The sequence below is a fragment of the Mustela nigripes genome, chromosome 1 (assembly GCF_022355385.1).
Source record: "Mustela nigripes isolate SB6536 chromosome 1, MUSNIG.SB6536, whole genome shotgun sequence".
Classification (NCBI taxonomy): domain Eukaryota; kingdom Metazoa; phylum Chordata; class Mammalia; order Carnivora; family Mustelidae; genus Mustela; species Mustela nigripes.
Window position 1 is genome coordinate 153,132,968 of NC_081557.1, and position 17,651 is coordinate 153,150,618.

The 17,651-nt window shown below is 35.4% G+C and overlaps 1 protein-coding gene across 11 annotated transcripts in view; it reads right to left on the bottom strand.

The window, feature by feature from the left end:
* The window catches only part of FAM13A (family with sequence similarity 13 member A), a 362,150-nt gene that overhangs the window by 242,501 nt on the left and 101,998 nt on the right, over positions 1-17,651 (bottom strand). The window lies entirely within an intron of this gene.

Consider the following 17,651-nt stretch of genomic DNA (forward strand, 5'->3'; position numbering starts at 1 on the left):
TGGGTAAGAGGAGAATAAGGGAAAGGAAATTCTTTTGGATCTGTAAGTGAGCAGATACTCGGATGTTAGCAGGAGTTTTATGCATATTTTTTCCTGACACTCATGCCCCTCAAACAGTGCCTAGTGCTGCCCCATGGAGAGGACTGGCGGAGTGACGGAGGCCATGGTGATGTGTTTATGAGTTTCCTCTCCACAATTACAGTCCACTGCATACTTACTTTTCCTGTTTTTTCCCTTCCACAAAGGACCTGCCATAATGTCAGTGCCTATTGACTCAAGGTTTGTTGACTCAAGGTGGGAGGCTCTGGATCCAATGGCTAAGATGAGCAGATATTAAGAACTATTTGCATTATTGCTAATATAGTGCACATACAGAACACACTTTTCTTAAGGGTCAACTTGGCACTGTTTGTGTTCTGAACAACTAAGGGGGGTATGGGCCAGACAGTCATTGTTTTCCAACATAGCAAATATGATAATATAGGATCAGTAGCAAGGTAAATTGATTTTTTTTTTACCTTCAAATTTTCTCTTTGCCCTGACCTAGAATCAAGTTTTGATGAAGTACAGAGACAGTACTTACTTATCCACAATGAAACTTTGTTTTGAGTTTAGAACACTTGGCTGTTGTTCTCAATTCTCAATCCTTTTTTCTGCCCCAGGTGCACGAGAGTATATACACTGCTCTTTTTTAGTGGAAAGGGAATCTCTGACTTAATTTCTGGAAGTATTTTGGAGGTTTTTATCCTGTCACTACTTCTCTCCCCCTTCATACTCCCCTCCCCCAAACACACACTTCTTACTTTGTGTTCCTGCCCTTTTTACCTTATCCAGCATAATGGGTATTTAAACTCCAGGATGTAAGAGCTAAATAATTGCTTTAATTTTTTTTTAATCAAGTGGCATTTATTTTCCCTATTCTCAAACTATTATTTATTTAATGAGCCAAAATCCCTGTAACACTGTTAGGGACTTTGGGGTCACATCATAAGGTACAACCAACCTTTTCCATCAAAGGAACACACATTTTAACTAAGGGGTTATAAAATATTTGTGAAGAAAGAAAATAATGTTATCAGTATAAAAGATGTTCCAAGGAGGTCATATAATTGAATGCCATAACAGTAACAATTAACATTTAAAGACATATCATTTGTACATTAGCTCATTAGATTTTATCCTGAAGACAAGTGTCTGCAGTAATTTTCATAATTTCTATGTTAAATATAGGAAAGTATAGATCAGAAAAGTTAAATGACGTGTACAGGTGGGATTGTTTTTAAATGGCAGAGATGGGAGTCTACCCAGACCTTAATTCCAGGCGCTAGACTGAATTCTTAAACAGGACGGGAAGCTCATGGATAGGATAGGCCTCCTGGAAGATGCTGGGAAGCAATCTGGCTAGCCGACAGACTGGTAAGAAGGTTCTGCTAGGAGTTAGAAGGGGAAAAATATGGGCATCTATGACTGGAAGAAAGCTGTGAACAATGCATGTAAGTGGGAGTATAATGAGACAGTTTACACTGAGCCAAAGACTCAAGGCAGGAACAAAGGGACCTATAGTGGGGTGGAAGCCAACGCTGTCTAGGGAGAGCCTTGCCTGCTAGAGTTGAATTTTTATCTAGGCAACATCAGGCTTTGAATAGAGAAGCGACAGGACAAAGACCTCATTTTAGGTGCGGTAATATTGGTGTTGGGAAAAGAGAGAAATAGATGTACTATAATGGAAAGATGAAATCAGACTCCCAAGGGACAGATCCTTGCTCACTCAATCAATGATTAGTTGCAAGATCTGGGACTGTCAGAGCACTTCACTGGCATTGTTCTCATCAGAAGACAGTTTTGTTCTTTTGGGTTTTGTTTTTTTTTTTGAATGAGAATCAAATCAAATAGCATATATGAAAGCACTTTTAAAATTATAACATGCTACACAAATGCAAAGTACTATTTCATATATTAATTTGAGCCACATAGGAAGATCCTTAAGGGAGAAATTTCAATTGGTAAATTATTTTAATAGTTCAGAAGAATAGTACAGAATAGGGTGATGATAGGAAAAATTTAGAAGATTCAGAATTTGAAAAACATTATAAAGGAATATAGTAGACAGGCACCGCTAGTTTATCATGAGGGTCAGTGAGAGAGAAGGGTGCTGATCTGCCTGAACAGAACAGCAAAAATAGAACCAATTAGAGGCTGACTGTGAGGGCAGAGGTGACAAGTTAGATCCCTGGACAAGTAAAAAACAACAACCAGGCTCATATTGGAACAAGAGAGAGGACAGGGCTCGGTAGAGATATGGGGTCTGGACCTTCTTCTCTATTCCATTTCACTCTCCCTCTGGCTTTTCTTCCACATGATTTCAAGTGTTTAAAACCCTTCCAGATCTGCTCAGTATTCAATGCCTAGCCCTACTCCCCTTGGCCATACCACCATCCCCTTTTACCAGGACCACCCTGATGGCTGGCCCACTGCCCTCTACACATCTCCCACCCAAGACAACTGTGATCTTTTACAAAATGTGAATCAGACCATGTTGCTCCCTGCTTAACACCTTCTGGCTGCTTTCCCCTGTGCTGAGAGTGAAGTCTAACCTCTTCACTCTAGCTGAGGAAGCCCTACACAATCTGTCCCAGCCTTCTTTTACATCATCATTTCCTACCATTTCCCAGAAACAGACCTAGTTTCTGTTTCTGGAACATAACAAGCTTATCCTCATCTTTGTGCCTTTGTACTAAGTATTTCCTCTACCTGGAAAAAAAAATAAATAAAAGGTAAAACTTACTGAGTGCTTACTATATCCAAGCAGTGTAGGTGTCTTAACCCACTTACGTTCCATCTCTATAATGTAAAAGCTAATAATATGCTCATTTATAGAGGAGGAAATGAAGTTTCAGAAAGATTCAGGAAAGTATCCCTTGGGTATACAATTAGTACACAGCAGGGCTTGGAAGGGAATCCAGTCAGTGTGGCACCAGAGACTACGTTCTGAAGCATTTTCTAACCTGAGATTCCCATGTTCCTGTTCTTTGCTTTGCTGACTTCTTGTACTTCAATTCTCAATATAAGTGTCAGCTCTACAGAAAGGCCTTTCTCTGACTTCCTCATCACAAGTGGTCATCGAGGCCCATGCTGTTAAATCATCCCATCCTCCGCCATAGAAGAGTACCTGTCAAATACTTCCTGAATGAATGAGGATTAAGAAAAGTCTGTTAAAATTACAATTTTAGATTGTGAGGTAGTTTCAAAATAACACATTCCAACCTTCTCTTTTATATCTGAGGCGAGGTGATGAAAAGATGTGTTGGATTCCCCAAGTACTGAGCCATACAGCCATGAGGCAAGCACTTGAATGCAATGCTAACAACCAGTTCTTCATTTGTTAATCTTACTATTTTGCTTCCAACTCTGAGGGGGCTTGGTAGTGTAATTCCAATAAATTTTTGATGATTAAAGATTTATTTTATGCTTAATTAAGAACAGAACCATTAGGAAACTAAAATATATATCATGCATATTTATATAGATCAATCTTTATCTGCATAGATATCTTTATCTATGTACACATATAACCGGCTCATTTTATATGTAGGTTTATGCTTTTTTTTTTTAAGATTTTATTTATTTATTTGACGGACAGAGATCAGAAGTAGGCAGGCAGAGAGACAGGAGGAACAGGCTGCCTGCAGAGCAGAGAGCCCAATGTGGGGCTTGATCCCAGGACTCTGAGATCATGACCCGAGGCGAAGGCAGAGGCTTTAACCCACTGAGCCACCCAGGCACCCCTTGTGCTTTGTTTTCATATTCCTACATCACTACAAACACTTGGTATTTTACTTTGATCTAATTTTGGCCAGTCCTAAGGATGTGAAGTAATAGCTCTTAAAAACAATCCTCTGATTACTGAAGAGTTTGATTATCTCATTATACACTTACTACTCTCCTATGAACTATCTATTCATCATCCTTTGTTCAGTTTTCTTTGCCATTCAGGAGTTTGAGTTTTATGTTTTGTTTTTGTTTTTATTTTTTGTATATTCTAGATATAAATCTTTTGGTAGTTTTTTTTTTTTTTAAGATTTTATTTATTTATTTGAGAGAGAGACAGTGAGAGAGAGCATGAGCAAGGAGGTCAGAGAGAGAAGCAGACTCCCTGTGGAGCTGAGAGCCCGATGCGGGACTCGATCCCGGGACTCCGGGATCATGAACTGAGCCGAAGGCAGTCGTCCAACCAACTGAGCCACCCAGGCGTCCCATCTTTTGGTAATTTTAAACATTGCAAGTGTCTTCTCTGAGCCTGTCATTTGTCATCCTTTATTGACAAAAACCTTTAAATTTTGATGAAATAAAATTCATTTTCTGTTTTCTCCATATGGTTTGTGCTTTGGGATTTTTCTTTCTTTTTCTTTTCTTTTCTTTTTTTTTTTTGCAAGATGTTCTTCCCTTCCCCTAGATCACAACAGTATCCTTCTCTATTTCTAGTCATTTTATAATTTTTCTTCTCCTATTTAGACCTTGAGTCCATCCAGAGTCTATCTTTGGACATGATGCTAGTTAGGTATCCCATTCCCTTTTTTCTCCATGTAAAAGAAGGCAATTTCCAACACCATCTACTAAAACTAGTGCATAGGTTTTAGTTTATGTGTAGGTTTACATTTTGAGCAAGTAGAATTTATAATATAAGGACTAAAAAGGAAAAGGGCTTAGATTCACTAATATTTTGCTCCTCTTTGAAGCCATTTTTTTAAAAAAGGAAAACTAAGGGGGTGAGGGGGTGCCTGGGTGGCTCAGTGGGTTAAAGCCTCTGCCTTTGGCTCAGGTCATGATCCCAGGGTCCTGAGATCAAGCCCCACATCGGGATTTCTGCTCAGCAGGGAGCCTGCTTCCTCCTCTCTGCCTGCCTCTCCGCCTACTTGTGATCTCTGTCTGTCAAATAAATAAATAAACTCTTTAAAAAAAAAAAAGAAAACTAAGTTGTAAAACTAATAACCTAGTGTTGCTCTATTTCAATATTAATGAAGCTTAAAATATTCCAGTCTTTAAACTCCTGGATCATCACACTTTCCCATCATCCACACTGTCTGACATAGGTAAGCAAAACCCAAGCTCTAAGTTATATACCAGGCTTTGCACATCCAAGATTTTTACTTTATTTTTTAAAAGATTTTATTTATTTCTTTGAGAAAGAGAAAAGGAAAGCAAGTGGGGGGAGGGAGAGGGACAAGAAGATTCTGCACTGAGCCCAGAGCCCAATGTGGAGTTCAGTCTTACAACCCTGAGATCATGACCTGTGCCAAAATCAAGAATTGGACACTTAAATGACTGAATTACCCAGGCATCACATCCTAGATTTTTAGTACATCAATCTCACTTAATCTAGTTCTGCCATTTCTTAGGGTAAACATGAATTCTCCAGTAAGGGAAGCACTTTCATTTCTTCATGCAAACCAGATTTTATGAAGAGAGAATGAAGATGTGTACAGAATAAGGAAGGGATAAATTCAGGGCATAGCTGAAGATAAACTACTATTTCCCTGAGTCACCTTGGTTTCTCTCAGATAATTAGATTTGGAATAGGACCAAAGATACAGAGCCTAGGGCTTAAGAGTTTTTATGAGACAATAAAAATGTCTGAAATCTCAGGATTCCAAAATGCAACATCAAAAACTCAAACAAAATGAAAAAAACCCCTGAAGACTACAAAATCAAAATTGGTAAATACTTAAATATCTTAAAATATAATATTGTGTAAGTTAATCACAGCTCAATAAAAATCAATTTTAAAAATATATTATGATTAATATGGATTGTGGGTACACTTGAGATGATGTGGTGTGGAGGTGCCAAAAGCAAGAGAGTTTAGGGCCTGGGAGAGTCTCTGAAAAGATGAAAAACAAAAAAGGTCTAGAAATGCAACACACCAAAATAAATGAAAGGAATATTTGCTTTTTATGTTAAAAATATGTCTATAAGAAAGATTAAACCCCTAGGTTAATCGATGTTCATAGAAATTACATTTTATAGTAGAAATCAATATTGCAGTAACAAGCAAGGAAATAATAGTACCTAGCTTTATAGTCCCTGAGCTCCTCTCTCTCCTAAGACACTGAGTTATGTCCAATTTAAGAACAAATTCATCATTTTAATACTGTCACTGATCTGAAACACCATGATGGGTAAATTTGCAAACTGCAGAGAATTCACTGTTTTTTAGAAAATCACTAAGCAATAATAATATTAGTACATTCCAGGAACTGTCCCAGGTTTCACATATATTATGTAAATATATATATATATTCACATATACACTTAAACACATACATGTTCATAATACCAACCACTATGTAAGATAGCTCATATTTTTATCCCTAAAGATAAAGAAATGAGGGGTTAAATAACTTGACTCAAGTCCCATTCTTAGAAAGCAATGGAGAGAAGTTTAAAACTGAGAGTCTGGTGATATTGCCTTTCTTCATAAAATTATATAAAACCTCAACTGTAAGTCTTATTACATCTTGCTTTATCACAAAATCATTGTTTTGTTGGATCATTGTTCCCATGATCAAACAAAGTAATTCTCTTGGCTCTTTAGAAGCGAAAAATTCTTGCTTATTAGCAACATCAAGGAGAACAAGATACCATTAAGACTGGTCTGCTTTTAAATATCCTATTAGTCTTTAATCATGACTGGAGTCTCTTTATTTCTTTGTAATAGTTAAGTTTTTAAAAACCAAAGTGATTTAACCTACCTGAGCCCAATCTGACACAAAAATGTTCAAATCAACTATGTATACATAGCAAACATAGTATTCAGTCAGATTCTATAAAACTCATCTAAAATTAGGTCATTGTTCATTTACATGCTGCTTTTGGTATCTAAACCAGAAAACAAATCTACCTTCACATTTACCCCCTTTTACTCTCTCATGGAAAACTTAGAGGTGGCATGAAAAATTTAACAAAGACTGTATGACTATGCGGGCATCAAAAAACCCCGAAATCCTGCCATTTGCAATGACGTGGATGGAACTAGAGGGTATTATGCTGAGCGAAATAAGTCAATCAAAGAAAGAAAATTATTATATGATCTCTCTGCTATGAGGAATTTGAGAGGCAGGGCAGGGGGTCGTGGGGCATAGGGAGGGAAAAAAATGAAACAAGATGGGACCAGGGAGGGACATAAACTAAAAGAGACTCTTAATCTCAGGAAACAAACTGAGGGTTGCTGGGGGTGGGAGGGGTAGGGACAGGGCGGCTGGGTTATGGACATTGGGGAGGGTATGTGTTATGGTGAGTGCTGTGAATTGGGTAAGACTGATGATTCACAGACCTGTACCCCTCCATAATTACATTATATGTTAATAAAAACAAACAAACAAAAACAAAGACTGTATGAGATGGTAAAAAGATGAGAAAATTGAGTCAGTCACAATTTATATTACTGTAACTTGAATGAGTACTAATTCCAGACACAGAGTTTCTTTTCTGATTCCAAAGAGTTAATTTCCCTATGTAACATTTGGTTCTCATAATATTTTCTCAATGAGTATTATTCAGAAGATTTTCTTTTGGAAACTATATAAAGTGTTATTATGTGCCTGCAATTATTGGCTTGAATGACCTCTACATCTTCAAATCTAGGACATATTCCTCAGTTCTCTGTCTTCTTGATCCCTTTCTATAGTTCACCCTTTTTATTTGAAGTTCTATTTTTTTTGGCTTTGGTGCTGCTACACTAGCTTATATTCCTATGATCTCTCCAATGTTTTTTCCCTAATCCCTTAACTGTGGACATTCTCCAGGATGCTACTGTTCTTGGAGAATTTGTCCATTTTGTTTTCAAGAAATAAATTAGAATGACTTCTAAACTCTAGCTCAGCCCCCAGATTTTCCCCTAACTTAATTACAGTTGCCTATCTCCAGTTCCCAGATGGAGAGGTCTTGGGAAGTAGTACCAACAAGTTGAGGCTCCCTAAGAAATTACAAATCATTAAAGGCTTTGAGTTGCCCTGAGAGAGAAAAGGGATAGTCTTGAATGGAGGTTTTGTAAGCGAGAGTGGGGTATGATCATATCTCTTACATAGGTAATTCTAGCAGTAGCACGAATTGGGATTGAAGTGGGAAAAGGAAAACCAGAAGTTATCAAAACCAGCCAAAGAAGAGATGAAGAGGTCTGGCAGGGGGATGTGAAGTGGATTAAAAAACGAGACATTTAAGTCAACGAAGTTTGAATGACGCACAAGCAAGCCACGTCTCTGGCATACACACTCATATATTCACATGATCAGGATCTCCATTATTCTATGGCAACACATATCACAACTGTAATTCAGCAATTATTTAAGGAATCTCCTCTTTTCCCCATATAGTATAGTTCCCTGAGTGCAGAACCATGATGTTTAACCAACATTTCGTACATTGCGGCTGGCACATGGTGTATGCTTTAAAAATATTTGACAAATAAATAAATTCACCAATTTAGTAAATAACAATTACAGAAAACTAAAATAACAATAATCTTATGGCTGCAAAGAAATTTACATATCTAGTAGCAAATAGCAGGTTAGAAAAATTAAGTGATTTGCTTGAAGTCATAAAGCTAGTTAATAACCGAGAAAGGAGAATTCTGTTCCTCCAAGACTGGGTCTCTTTCCATGAGAGAAAATAAAATACAAGTATATTTGCAGAAGGCAGACATAAAGGTATTAAATAATAATTTCTGAAGACTATTACGTAAGTGTACATACACACTCCCACATACAATGTTGAGTATAAATTTGTCACTGGATTTTGTCAACGGCTAAGAAACGTGCCTCTCTCCCTCCCTATCTTCCCTTCTTTCTTTCTCTTTATTTCCATATATATTTGTATTTATATATTTTTGTATGTATGCCTAAATTTGCCACTTGTCATCACTGCATGATGACTCAGGGAGTTTAAAAGGTCACAGCTATTTTCAAGATTATGTTGAACAAGACGTATGGCATTAGTTTTAATTTTGAAGTCTTACAGACAGCAATAACACCCCATTAGTAAAACAATCTTGCTTTTACTTTTTCTTTTAGAGACATTTAAAATAAGAAAAAACAAAATTATTAGAATATGCATTTGCTTTTTTCTCCCAAAGAAAAGACTATTTGCTTTAAATTCTTTCATTTTTTCAAGCCTGTACTTTATACACACACGGGCCACATCAAGACAAGTGCTACAACACAGATCATTAATCCCACAACCCATGACTGGCAAGAAAAAGTATGGTGCAGTAAACAACATCTGTAATAGTATCTTTTTAAAAATGTGATCTAGTAGAAAACATAGCAGACTAGGAGTTCATAGACACCCTATTCTTAGTTTTCCTGCTTTGCAGCTCTATGACTTGCAGCCATCGGCACCCACCCCCCACTACCAGCCACTCCATGGAGCCTCACGTCAGCTTTTATAAATGAAATCATCTGGCTTGCTCTCTAAGACTGATAGGAAAAATAAACAAATCATGAATGTAGAAGTCCTCTGAAAGTATGCTAGTAAAGAAACATGCAATTTTAGTTTTTAAAGTAGTGTTTAGCACAGTAGTGTTGATGTCTTCTGGCTGGGCATTTCTCTTTAATAAATAACCGACTGACTTAAAGGACCTCAAATTTATGCTGGACTATATATTTCTCCAAATGATCATTAACTGCCAGACAGATGTTATTGCTTAATCACTGCATTCCCACAGAGACTGAAGGGCTCCAGGGATTATTTTTAAAAGGATAAGAAATCTTTGACTCCAGCCCCAATCAGCAATGTTCAACCACTAAGCCTCGTTATGTCTCTAGAGAGGTATATTCCAGAGAAGAGTTCACACATTTTAAAAACATTGCATCACAGTGATGTGGTAAAAGACCTACAAACCATCTATTTCATCTTCTCTCAGATCAGCACTGACTTACAATGTTCTAACCTAAGATGAGCAGGGAAAAAAAATCACTGCTCCTTGCGATATAACAAAGCAAATTATTTCACATAAGCAAAAAATGTAAATTATACTGTATATTTTTTAGTACTATTGGTTGCTTATATCATTTATTACAAACAAACAATCAATATGCTGGCAAACCACTTACAGATCTACTGCCACCTCTCATGTGAGACCAAGGTCAAAAAACATCTTTTTTGATTACCTATGTTTGAAAAACCAAGGTTTGAAGTATCATTATTACCACTAAAGTAATACAGTTTACCCTTCACACAGAATATCAGAGGCAACAGTATGTATGATTTATATAAACTTATAAAACATCATGATTTCTGAAAGAAAAGTGGACATCTAATGGAAAATTTACAGTACTATTTTCAGTATGCATATTTTAATTTCTTAAGATCCAAATTAATGGTCTTAGCTGATAATACTAGAAACAGACTTGAGCTTACTATTAAATTATATGAATTTCAGGCCATCTTGAAGGAGAAAAATAGCAGTTTTACATCGTCAACTTAATACTTCAATCCATCTGATAACAAATCCAAGGAACAATAGTAATGTAGAAATCTTTTAGCTCCAATTTGATTTTTACTCTCCTTAAAAAGCAATCGATTATTCTCTTGCCTGTTTCCAAGTTTCAATTAGAATGGACCAAAATAAATTCCATCAGTTCTATTTTAGCTCTGTAATCCTAAAAACTGATATTTCATATACTTCAGTTCTTTATCCATAAAAGTATGAGACTATCAACTATGCTTTTGAATGCCCCATGAGAAACAGATAATTGTACTTGTTGTACACACACAGAATTTAATAAATACAAGTCTTTCATCTTCTGTATAAAAAGACCTTACTACGAGCAATTATAAAATAATGTAAACCAATGGATTTCAGTGACATGGGAGAGATTTATAATTCAATGTTTTATAAAAATGCAGGATTAAAAATGTATATGAAATAGAATATTGATAAAATTTTTAAAAACTATATACACCTGGGGGAAAAGCTGGAAGAAGATAGGTAAAAAATTTAAAGTCATTAATTTTAAGTAACACAATTAGTGGATGATTTTTCACTGTATACCTTGCAATTTTACATATTTTTTTTCAAGCTTCTCCAATTTTATAAAACAAAAATACATAAGTAAAGACTGGACATCAGTAAAAAAAATACACAAATTAAAAAAAAGAGGGGATATGTCCTTTTATTAAATGAATGACTCAATATTAAATATTTCAACTATACCTGAAAAAACCTAAAAGCTCATTGGGAATTTTTGGATCTAGAAAAATATGCTGAAGTTCTTTTGGGAGAAAATATGCCCATAATTACCCAGAACAATCCTGAAAAAAGGAGAATTAAGTGGAAAAATACCACACATGTCATTAAAATATAAAGTGCATGAAACTAGCACCAAAGAAGCAGACAGAGAAGCATAGCAGAACAGAGCTCAGAGAAAGCAAAAATATATTTAAGAATTTGATATAATGATATGTGCCATTTCAAATTATTTGGCAAAGCGTGACTTATTCTCTAGATACTGTGTGGCTAGCAGGTTAACCATTCACTGAAAAGCTGTATCCTTAAATCACACTTTTTTTTTTTTAGAAAATGATTTTGTTTATTTATTTGACAGAGAGAGATCACAAATAGGCAGAGAGAGGGGGAAGCAGGCTCCCCGCTGAGCAGAGAGTCCCATGTGGGACTCTATCCCAGGACCCTGAGATCATGACCTGAGCTGAAGGCAGAGGCTTAACCCCCTCAGCCACCCAGGCACCCCCTTAAATCATACCTTATTCCAAAATAAATTTCACTAAAATTCAGTACCTAAATGTTAAAAAATGGCATATATCCCAAGATAAAATTTAAGAAAATATTTAACAACTGTTAGATTCCCATAGCATACCTGTTGTAAAACAGTGTTCACACATATTCTAAGTATAAATATTAAAATACAAAACCTCAAAAACACAGATAGTTATTAGTAAATATTCTTACAACCTTCAGATTGAAGGCCTTTTAAGGATAACATCAAACCCAAACAACACAAATTGATATATAGGTTTATTAAAATCTCTCAACTTCTTTATGGCAAAAGAATTATGAGGTTTTAAGCTGAATTATATGAATTCATATAATGTGAATTGTAATTATATGAACTACAAGCTGTGAAAAATATTTTTAATGTAGGACAATAAATTAGTAGTGATACTCAAAAGGAGGTCCTACAAATCAGTAACAACAATAACAAAAACAACAAAGAGAGCCATCATAGAAAAACTGAAAAAAAAAAGAGTGAAAAGGCAACTGACAAAAGTAAAACTATTTGGGAAATAGGCTTGTAAATATGTTAAATCTCACAATAATCAAATAAGCAAGAATCTTAAGAAGAAATAATGTTCACTTATTCTATTGGCAAACACATCAAGGCAGGATACCATTGGTGTTGGAGAAAGTGTGAGAAAGGAGACACAGTCCTAGACTGCTGCCTACAGCATGAACTGGTACATCCTCACAATGAAGAAAGAATTTGCTAATACGAATATTCCTTGACCAGGCAAGTCTACTTCCAAAAGTACATCCAAAGAAAATAATTAGTAAAGTGTGAAAAATGTGTGCTCAAGAATAGTCACTGAGATGCTGTTTATAGGGGAAACATTTACAGAGCAGTGATTCGAGCTTGATGCTCAGGAGCCAGCCTGTCTGGATTCAAAATCCTGATTCAAACTTCTTCTTAGCCATGTGACCTTGAGCAAGTTATAATTTCTGTGCTTCAGCTTCTTCATGTGAAAAGGAGAGGTAAGACTAGTACCTGCCTCATACAGTTCTGAGGATAAATAAGCAAAGAAATGAAAAACACCTAGAACACTACCAGGAATCGGGTAAGCACTCAATAAATACTACTGGTTATTATAACTGAGAAAAAAAAAAAAACACCATCAGATTCCCTTTATAGGGACAGCTTAAATAAAGGATATTGATCAAAGGATGAAAATGCAATACTGTAATAAGAAATGATGATAGAGAATTTTAAGTATGTAAAAATGCCATGACAGATGACATTACATATTAAAAAGAAGGTTGCAAATCAGTATTTTATCACCCTATCTTTAATCAGACATCAATATAAATATATATGTGAGCATGCAAAGAATATGGAAGCACATAAGCCTAAGTATGAATAGTGACTAGGTTTGGACAGTAGAATTACAGATGACTTTAATCTTCTTCCTTATTCCTGGGCTTTTTGGTTTGAAAAAAGTTGTTTTTTGTTTTTTTTTTTTACAATGAACATATGTTACTTTTGTAATAAAAAATAAACTTACACCCATTTGGGGGAAAAAAGACAACGCAAAGTTAATTATCACAGTTACAAGTGACAGTGGGATAAGATAGAATTAAGGCAATGAGATAACAACTGCAAAGTTTAGGTACAGATTTCAGCAGAGACGGGAGGAACCTTCCAATCATCTACTCTTTAATATGCCAAAAACATGTTTATGGAGGATAGTAGTAATAAGTACAATTGTGCTAAAAACTAAATGAACAATTTGGATTTTATAAATAGTATGCTAATGAGGTTATAAATATATTACTATGTGAAGCCAGAATTGGGTTTCATTTTTAAAAATTTTAACTATCTACATTTTTCAATCCAAATTACCAATTTTCTAAAAGTAACATTTGGGCTGCAAACCAAACAAAGCTGCTTAGTAGCTATTAGCAGATAACATGATGGCAACATTGTAGGCTTATCTGGTTACACATCCTGTTTGTGTCTACAAATTTAGCTGATCTCATCTAATATTTACCGAAGTTGTCCAAATACCCAATTACATATACATACACAGAAAGATTATGAACTACAGGTTACAAAGTTAGTGATTTGGTACCACTAACTTACTGTGTTATTTTTCTGTAAGATTTGAAGGAGCCCCAAAACAGTTTTAAAATCTTTTTTATAAGCCAAAATGTGACATCTTGGATTAAGGCACAAATGGGAGGCTTGATTCAAACTCTAAAATTCCTTTAGCTCTTTAAGGATCACATATAGTTATAATATTGCTGATTACTTTATTGATTACATTGATACACTTGTTTCAAACAATAGGATTAATTTACAAATCTGTAGAAAAAAGGCAAATGAAGCAAAGAAATGACACGGAATTTGATCAAAATGTCTCATCATCACTAGGAATGAGCAAATCTAATTACTGGAGATTACATTTTCATGTTATTGATGTTATTAAATGATGGAAACTAAGTGTGCACAGTAGGTTTAATGGAAAATGTCAAGAATATTAACAAAAAAAAAAATCTCAGCTAAAGATCATTAGGGATCTTTACTATCTTTGTTAATGCCATTTAACAAATACATTTTTCACTTTAAATAACAGTAGAAACAAATACGTAGCTTTTTCTAACATTCTCAGCTTTTAGTACCTTTTTGTCAAAGGAAACTTCAATTCAAAGTAGTCATATAATAGTATTGGGGACATATAACATTTACAGAGGAGTTGCTATTTATGGGGAACTTAGTTTCCAGTCAGCATGAGAAAAAAAAAATCATGTAGAGCTAACATTATCCTTCAAAATACTTAAAGTATAACATCTTTCATCATATTATAAGAAAACAAATTTTCCTCCTGTTTTGGAACAGTGTGCTCTCTGGTAGGTGCAGAGTGCCTTAAAAATTCTCAAAAAAAACCCCACAAAAACAAAAAAAACAAAAACAAAACGAAAAACCCCAACAACCCTGAGGCTGAGCCAAGGTTAAGGATGTTGGTGCACTGTTTTGGAATGGGGTATGAGGCAGCACCAGTGGGGAAAGAAGGGAAGTAGGGATGTGAAACAAAATAAAATATCAATAGGTACTTCACAGAGAAACCACAAACCACACAACAGTTTGCTTGACAGATGCTTTGTTTGGCAGCCTGGAATCCACCAGATTGGCTTCTGTGGGAAGGAGAAAGAAGCATCTACCTAGCTCTCTCCTGATTTCTGTTTCCCATTGGCAAGGTTCACTCAGAGGGATTTAACTGTTCTAGACTTTCAGATTGCCTTATTCAGCTCATCTGGCAACCCATCAGGAATTCAGAGCCTAGTACAGGGTCCAATGGTAAGGAAAGCCAGATACTCAGTGCAAGTGGCTGGTTGACCCAGCTTCAGCAACATTCCCAAGGCAGGTAAAAGGTCAAACACTGGTGGCAGATTGGTCTGGGAGGTGCGTAATGCCGAGGCAATCTGAGGACATCATAAGACTTGTGTCTGCTACAAATACTAAAGTTGAAGAAATTGGTCTATATTTAGAAGTTTTATTGGACAAGAAAATTTTTCTTTAAATATTAAAAAGTATACTCAATATTGTAAGAAGCTTGTACCAAATATAATTGAGGTAAGAAGAAATTCATGACCCTGATCTCATGTTTCTAAGGAGCCCAGTTCACTAACTGGTATGATGGACAGAATCTGTAAAACCCAATCTTTCCCTCAATTTTAAATTTTTTCAGTTAAATGCACATGTTTTCCGACACTACTCTAGTAACTGAGTACCATGAACCAAGACTTTCTCTTATGGTCCTGCTTAAGTTTCAAAGCAAATCTTGGAAGCCCCATTTTACAGAAAAAGTAATAGAAAAATAAATAATGCAGAATGTCAAGCTAACCAAAATGCATAAGACTAGATTAAACTTTCTTTTTTTAGGTCATACCATCCAAACCACAGAAAATTCAGTACCCATTTTTAAAACTTTCAAAACTTAGGGAAAGCAATTCCTGCTAATCTCTGAGAATAATATTCCTTTGGAGGGCTTTTACTGGTCCTAGAAATGAGAATATTAGAAATTTCCTTAGAAAAGTCATATATAACATATACAGCTTACAGTCCAATGTTTGCTTCATAGAAAAATATTACTGAGCTATAGTATACTATAAAAACATTATTATCACATTATAGAAATATAGTGGTTTCTGTGGAGTGACATCAGATTTCCTCTTCATGTTTCATTCATTACCCCAGCTGCTAGGAGTATTGCCTGCTTATGGCCCATGGCTACCTCAAGATCATACAACCTCTCTAGGCACAGCTCATCTCCAGTGATTGATGGAAATGGGTTAAATGGACCAGTCTCCTTAACTCAATTTTAGGTATCACTGAAAGGCCATCTAACTTCTAAGTAAATTGGGGACTGATTGAGGCTTTTGTTACAACTGCATGAAAATTCCATTTCTTCTCCTTAATCCTACATTTCTCTTATGGTTTCCATGAGTAGCTCTAAAGAGCATTACCAATACAATTACTGTTTGAAATCTCAGTCTCAGGGTTTATATCTTGGACAATTCAACCCATAACAAAAAGTGATACAGTAATATTGAAAGTAATGTTCTAAAATGATACTGAGAGGAAATTCATTTTAAATGTGTTTATAAGAGGATATAAAGGCTAAAAATAAATAAGACCTCATAGGAAAATGGGCAAAGATAGGAATAAACAATCATGAGAAAGAAAGGCAAATGGCCCTTAAACAGTTATCCAGTAGAGATGAGTAACTTCGTAATAAAATGAATGTGACTTAAAACTATGTTAGCACCACCAATGAACAAAAAACAAAATTAAGAAAACAACTGTATTTAGAATAGCACCCAAAAGAAATATCTATTAAGATTCAACAAAAGAAGTACAAAATTCATAATCTGAAAATGATAAAACTGTTGAAATAAATTAAAGAAATGGAAATATATCCCATATTCATGGATTAGAAAATATAATATTGTTAAGATGTCAATACCCCCTAAATTGATGTACACATTCAACAAAATTCTTATGAAAATACTGCCTGGCTTTTTTACATAAACTTATAAGATGATCCTATATTCACTTGGAAAACCAAGGGACCTAGAATAGCTAAAAAAACTTGAAAAGAAAAACAGGTATAAATCGACTTTTCCTGATTTCAAAACTTACTAAAAAGCTACAGTAATCAAGACAATATGGTACTGGACTAAGTATAGATGTACAGAGATCGATGGAATAAAATTGAGAGTCTAGAAATAAACCCTGTTGATCATAGTCCATTAACTTTCAAAAAGACTAAGATTATTCAATGGGAAAAATAGTACTTTCAAGAAATGGTACTAGGGTAATTGCACCTCATGTGCAAAGGAATGAAATTGTGCCTTCCTTACATGGCACAAAAATGAACGTGAAATGAACTTCATGATGAGAAGAGTTAAAACTATAAATCTCGGGATGCCTGGGTGGCTCAGTTGGTTAAGCAGCTGCCTTCGTCTCAGGTCATGATCCCAGCGTCCTGGGATCGAGTCCCGCATCGGGCTCCTTGCTCCGCAGGGAGCCTGCTTCTCCCTCTGACTCTGCCTTCCACTCTATCTGCCTGTGCTCACTCTCGCTCGCTCGCTCTCTGACAAATAAATAAATTAAAAAAAAAATTTTAAACTATAAATCTCTTAGAGAAAATATCTTCATAAGTTAGGCAAAACCTTCTTAGATGCAACACCAAAGCATAGGCAACAGGAAAAAAAATCATATACTGAACATCATCAAAATTTTTTAAAAATCATGCTGAAAAACACACAACAAAGAAAAGAAAATAGTTGGGGATTGCTGGCAGATGACTGACTAGAAGGACCCTTACCTTACTTCATACGACGGTTACAACCAGATAATATT